The sequence below is a fragment of the Cebus imitator genome, unplaced genomic scaffold (assembly GCF_001604975.1).
Source record: "Cebus imitator isolate Cc_AM_T3 unplaced genomic scaffold, Cebus_imitator-1.0 Scaffold559, whole genome shotgun sequence".
Taxonomy (NCBI): Eukaryota; Metazoa; Chordata; class Mammalia; order Primates; family Cebidae; genus Cebus; species Cebus imitator.
Genome location: NW_016107874.1, coordinates 742,210 through 747,668, shown reverse-complemented (window position 1 = coordinate 747,668; position 5,459 = coordinate 742,210).

Below are 5,459 nucleotides of genomic sequence, written 5' to 3'. Positions count from 1 at the left end.
TAGAAATAGAAATTCCATTTGACCCAGCAATCCCATTACTGGGTATATAGCCAAAGGATTATAAATCGTTCTACTATAAGGACACGCGTACACGAATGTTCATTGTAACACTGTTTATAATAGCAAAGACCTGGAACCAACCCAAATGCCCATGGACGATAGACTGGACAGGGAAAATGTGGTACATATACACCGTGGAATATTATGCAGCCATCAAAAACGATGAGTTTGTGTCCTTTGTAGGCACATGGATGAACCTGGACATCATTCCCAGCAAACTGACAGAAGAGCAGAAGATCAAACACCGCATGTTCTCACTCATAGGCAGGTGTTGAACAATGAAAACACATGCACACAGGGAGGGGAGCACTACACACTGGGGTCAGTTTGGGGGAAATAGGGGAGCAACGGAGGTGGGTGTGGAGTTGGGGCGAGATAGTAAGGTGAGGGATGCCAGATGTAGTTGATGAGGAGGAAGGCAACAAATCACACTGCCACATGTGTACCTATGCAACAATCTTGCATGTTCTTCATATGTACCCCAAAACCTGAAATGCAATAAAATAAATGAAAAAAAAAAAAGAAAATAAAAATTAGATTCAAGATCATTCTAATATTTAGGGTACTCTTTGAGTGGCGAATTGAACTTGCTTGATAAAAATCTCTGTTTTGCTGCTCATTTCCTTCAATATCACTATCAAAAGAAAAGGTCTTATTATAATGCAGGAAAAAATAAATAATGTTTATGAAAATGATGTATACTTGCATGAATATCAATGAGTCTACAAGCAGGAGTACCTAGGAAATCCTTTGGGGATAATAAACATTAATGATATTTTGGGGAATTATTAGAGTTTGCTTGCTGTTATACATAGAACATGTGTGGTGTATTCTTGAAACAGATTACATAAATTGCACAGAGGCAAGGGGTAATGAAGACAGGGCTTTTTCTTATGTGAACATGTATTAGTTGGCCTATTTAGTTTGAATCAGACACTACTTTACCAATTTATTTTGTAAGAGCTAGAGAGATTAATAAAGTGAATTGCTTTGCTAGTGCTAGTTCTGGTCAGAAAGGACTCATTTGTTGGTGAAATGAGAGTGATCAGCACTTTGGGATAAAACAACACTTTATTATGTCCATTAAAAAAATGACAGAAAAGTAGAGAGAGTGTCATAACAAACATTCAAGTATTCATCACCTGGATTTAATAATTGCTTACATTTTGCCTAAAAATTAGTCCTCTCTTAAGTTTTCTAATACTGACAAATGCCAATATGAAAAATAATAACACTTGATAATTTAAAAATGAAGGAATGGAACAATTTATCAGGATGCTACTTCCGTCTAATTTCATATCAGACTTGATGTTTACTTTTGAAATTTCATTGCCTATTGTGGGTGGATTTTTTAAAAAGTTTTTCACAAGTAATCTACATCTGTGTAATTTCCCCCTTTGAAACAAGTGGGTGGCCATTTATTCTCAATGGGATGCACTATATTCAATACTGAAAATAGATCATTTCAATGAAATACTTTAGATCTCAGGACCCATTACAGAGAAAAGAATAGCAGTCAATAATATAATTTTTATTGAGATGGAAAGTAATGATTCTGGGAAATATCTGTATATATATAATAAAATGCTCTATTTCAAGATATCTCTTGAATTTGTAAATAAAAGAATACTTTACCTTTATATACTGCTCTTTCTTCTAAGAGCTAAACATTCTTTCAAATTTCTTTCTTTATTTCCATCATAGCTCTATGATGTAGACAAGAAGGTAGAGATATAATTTAATTGTTAACAGTTTAAGGGGAAAAAGTATCTTTGGAAATTTTATCTGAAAGCTGAAAGAATATATCTTATGGTTCTTGCTAGGAATTGTGAAGATCATAAAATATATTGAAACATACAAATATAAATTTATAGTGCATGTTTCCCTTTTTTCTTGAAAATTTATATATTGATGCTTATAGCCCATAAGTAGAAAAAAATGAAACATATAAAAACACTATATATTTTGTTTTATGACTATAGATGTATCACTATATCTCTGGAAGCCACACATTCACCTATGGTAAATCATGAAATAATAAAATCAGCTTAAATATACCCCTTGCTGGAAAGTCATTCATAAAGACAAATGTTGCAGGCTTGCAGAAGTACAGTTAGATAACAAATAAGAAAAATCATTAATGCTGTTTTAGGTAATACTCTACTAGGTTTCTGACAATTTAAACTCAGTATATATAATTCTCATTACAGTATTTGAAATACTGTCTTTCATTGAATAGTATATTGCAAAGTATTATTAGTGGTATCCTATTCTTGTAGGGATTATAGATCATTTTATTTTTTCTATTTGTATTTCCTAATATTTTTAAAACAGTTTTTAATATTAAGAAAGAGAGCAAATACGTGTTTTTCCAAAGAAAGAATGTCTTTGTGATTTCTTAGAAATTAACTTGTAAGAAGAATTCAACCGTAAACACTATGTTTATCAAACCATGGCATTAGAGAAAATAAAGATCCTTTCATGTAATTTTAAATTATTGTGCTTATAATTCTTGCATGTTTAAGGATTTAGGATTATGATCTATTAATCCTTATTTGTTAAGCATTCCCTATGGAATTAACACTTTAATATGTATTATGGGACAAAAAGATGATAAATTCTGAAATTTTCTTGTAAAAATTGTAAAAATTGGAGAACTATTAAAAGCTGAATGGCATCACCGACAGTTCAGAGGACAGAGATGATTTGTCTTGAGTTTTTATTTTCATGCAGCTAAACCTGTATATTAACTAGTATACAATTTGGTATATGAAATGGGGTACTGCACATATAGGGACAAATCATGTAAGATGAGATTTGAACTTGGCTTTCAAAGAAGTATAATTAAGGAGCCTTGGAAGTTAGGGCATAGAGGAAATAATTTACTATGTACTAGGCAGTAGGGCTTAATATCATTTGGATTAAGCAAATAATACGGCAAATTCTGTTAGGGGAATTAGTGTACATGTTCTCTGCTAAATAAGGAAAAATACTTTAGGAAGAGGAGGCTGGCTGACTCTGATTTGCCATCTCTCTCTCTCTCTCTCTCTTTTTTTTTCCTGTAGGGAAAGAACCCTGGGATTTTCAGCAGGGCACAGGGCCATCCATTGCCCAGCCTCCTTGCACTTAAGAGTGGCCCTGAGGTTATGGTCTAGGTAGGGGCTTGGGAGTGAAAATAACACGTGATATTTCTGAAGACATGTCCTTAAGGGAAAGAGCTGTACTGCTTATCCCCACTTTCTCCATCCTGCTGCTGCTATGGGAGAGAGAAACCATCTTCTGTCTAAATGTATGTTAGCTTGAGTTTTTATTTTCATGCAGCTAAACCAGTATATTAACTAGTATACAATTTGGTATATGAAATGGGGTACTGCACATATAGAGCCCTTAAATAGTTGCATTTGTTTGATGGTTTCAAGTATATAGACATTGCAGGATGTAAGGGGGAGGAATTTTTATTAATGATGTGGCAAAGCTATACAACACGTCTCTGATAAGTGGACAGGCAGATTATAGGCCAAGTGAGCCAATAACTCCAGGGGAAATGGTGAAAAAAAAAAAAAATCAAAGCCTGTTGGCTGCTCCTTGCCTTTTGTAGAAGGTTCCATCAGAGAGAGGAGAAGTCAGGCAAGTTCATAAGTAGAAATAGAAGGGAATACGCTCTGCTGAGGGAGTCTGCGTTTAAGGCAATATTGGATGACTGAGAGTCTAGTAACTTGGGGCCTTATAGGACTGAAAAAGTCAACTGATTCTCTAATCCAAATTTAAGTAATTATGGAACTGTTGGCTTTAGCAGGAGAGGAGAATAGAACCACACACCTTTTCAAGCACCTCTGTTAGACTATGGGAACTGGTATAGCTGCAAAGATGAAATTAAGGATGTTGCCTGGCCACCCAAGCCTGCTGCCTCAGTTGGCTTTCAGGAGCTTCCAGTTACTCCAGATAGTGTTCTGGCCATAGCACAGAGGGTAGTAAGTAAAAAGTCAGTCTTAAAAGTCCAGAAATGACGTGATGATGAATCTTCATCTGTACTTAAGCCTGGAAATCTAAAAGACTAGAAGCCTAGTATGATTTTGAGGTAATATTATGGCCAAACAACCCATGCATCAGGCCTACAAAAACCTGAGATTTTCTGACCTTCAAACTAACTTGCAAATCTCTAAGCCTACATTAGTGGGAAGTAGATTGTGAATGCTCTGTAGACCCACTTCAAATATACCTAAGGAGGGTAGTGGAAAAGAAAGAATTGCGCCCCCCCCAAAAACAAACAAACAAACAAACAAACAAACCCAGAGGCCTCTGAGGAAATGGACAAGCAGACAGCAAAACTGAGGTCTTTTAGCTTGACTTGTAGAGACAATTGTGAAAGCTCTGGTAGTTTTCACTATATGGCCCAGTAGTACATGATAATTGAGTAGCTTTTATTGTGATTGTGCTCTAGCTACTCCACCACTGGGTATGCTGTGTACGTTAACTTGCCTTAATTTTTTTTTTTTTTTTTTTTTTGGTAAATGACTAAACCACATCAGGAATTGATGTAAAGGAGTGCATATCACTGAAAAAGTTTCCAACTGATGCAGTAATTGGATATAGCTGTGATGTAATATCCTTCGGGTCTCGGTTTGTATGTTGCCTATTTCAGAAGTGTGTTATGCCATTCAGGGATTACTTTAAGAGAGCTTCTCCAGCAAAGATTGTAATCACTGGCAACCTGAACTTCAATACCTTTGTGATCCATCAAAGTGTTCTAGCAGTGGACATGCTCTCCCTGATTCTCTATGGGCAATGCTAGCCAATCACTGAGCATCGTTGGGGTTTAGAGACTGGCCACTGCTGCCCGAGATGGGACTCAGCACAGGAAAATTTTTGCTCTGTAGCTCCCTCTTTGGCTGGTTGAGTATTTTTCTTTTGGAGAAGTACTACAATCTTGGTTGTTCCTGCCTGAGCCTTTTTTTCCCTTCTTTTCCTTTCACAGGTGTCAAACCTACATTGAGTCTGAAGGATTTTTTCATTCCACTCCTACTCTCTCTCCCATTTAACTTTCACAGGCATCCCCATCCAACACATCTCCTACATTTCTAAGTCTGCCTTGACCACTTCTTCCTAGAGGTGCTGAACCCACATGGGTGTGGTGTTCATTGTAGAGTCAAGTAATATGCCAGTATTACATTTCCTTTTGTGTGAGGTACCAAGTAACCATCCCTGTGCCACCTAATGGAGAATGTTCCGTGTATCAAGTTCAAATATTCTCCTTTTTACACTTCATCAAATGCCTTTGTTTATCCCCATTTTTCTAAACTCCCTGCCTTATTTATTATTTGTTCTCATTTTCTCTTTGCATCTTCCCACTCAAAACATTTTGTCCTTTGTCCCCAGTCTTTACTAGCATTCTCTAGAAC